We start from the raw sequence: 1,060 nt of genomic DNA, 5'->3' as shown, positions 1-1,060 counted from the left end.
AAAAGTATGCTTATCAAAATAGTGATAGCCTTAAATATATACTATTTATGAATTTTAGTTAAGACTGTTGTATATTTAATGTACAAACACGATTCATACATACTTTTATGAGCAACAATGACTTATTATTGTATCGTTTAACAATTTACCTGTTTTTGGTTAGTTTAGGACTGAAATAGACTTAGACACAATTTCCTACTACTATAATAGGGATACTTTTTTTTTTTAGAGAATGTATTCTAGAGCTTCTATTCTAAAACAAGCTTCACATTTGTTTTTACTGTGATATTAGTTTCGATGCGAAGCTGAGAAGGGATTGGTTTTACTAAGATGTGTTTATTTTTTTATTTTTCTTTGTGTCTGTTACCACTTTTTCTCAGCTCTCACCGAACCAATTTCTTTCAATGATACGTCAATAGATCACAAATTGTATCTAGTCGAAGACATTACCCTCAAAAATTGAAAAAAATGCCCTCATTCCCAGTAAATGGGGGAAACCTCCAAAAAAATTACAAATTTAAAAATCGCTAATTTTCGAAATTTTTTCAATTTTTTTTACTTAAAACTGCCATAACTTTTTCAAAAATGAACATATCAATATAATTTTTTTTTATATAGATGTGTAATATCATTACTTTTCGTATGGTATATTTTTTTCATAAATTTAACCCTTAACCTGCCCACAAGAGGGTTTTTAAAATGACAACTTTTTCAACATAATTTTTGAAAATGTTCCGGAAGGTCTGACACTTTTATATATATCTTAATAAGCTTAAATAAGCTAATGTAATATTCTTTATTATGCAAAAAAAAATTTCGGACTTTATTTTATCTTCACGGTGAAAATGGCTACCGAATGCTATTTTTGTGTGAAAATTTTCGATTTTGTATTTTACATTTTTAACTTTATTATGCTATAACTTTTTGAAAAATGTATGGATCAGTACAATTTTTTCATGAGGAGTAGTATTTATATACATCTTTCATTTGACATACTGTTTTTTTAAATCCGACCATTTCCCTATATACGAGGGGGGTTCAAATCTAAAAAATGCATGTA

At 27.3% G+C, this 1,060-nt stretch overlaps 2 protein-coding genes across 2 annotated transcripts in view; one reads left to right on the top strand and one right to left on the bottom strand.

Moving 5' to 3' along the window:
- The window catches only part of LOC126899413 (uncharacterized), a 34,432-nt gene that overhangs the window by 28,112 nt on the left and 5,260 nt on the right, over window positions 1-1,060 (bottom strand). The gene's annotated exons all lie outside the window — the stretch shown is intronic.
- The window catches only part of LOC126899402 (uncharacterized), a 6,483-nt gene that overhangs the window by 1,207 nt on the left and 4,216 nt on the right, over window positions 1-1,060 (top strand). The window lies entirely within an intron of this gene.

Source organism: Daktulosphaira vitifoliae, unplaced genomic scaffold (assembly GCF_025091365.1).
Source record: "Daktulosphaira vitifoliae isolate Bord-2020 unplaced genomic scaffold, ASM2509136v1 Scaffold_2, whole genome shotgun sequence".
In the NCBI taxonomy this organism is placed as follows: domain Eukaryota; kingdom Metazoa; phylum Arthropoda; class Insecta; order Hemiptera; family Phylloxeridae; genus Daktulosphaira; species Daktulosphaira vitifoliae.
This window is presented reverse-complemented; position numbering and strand designations above follow the sequence as displayed.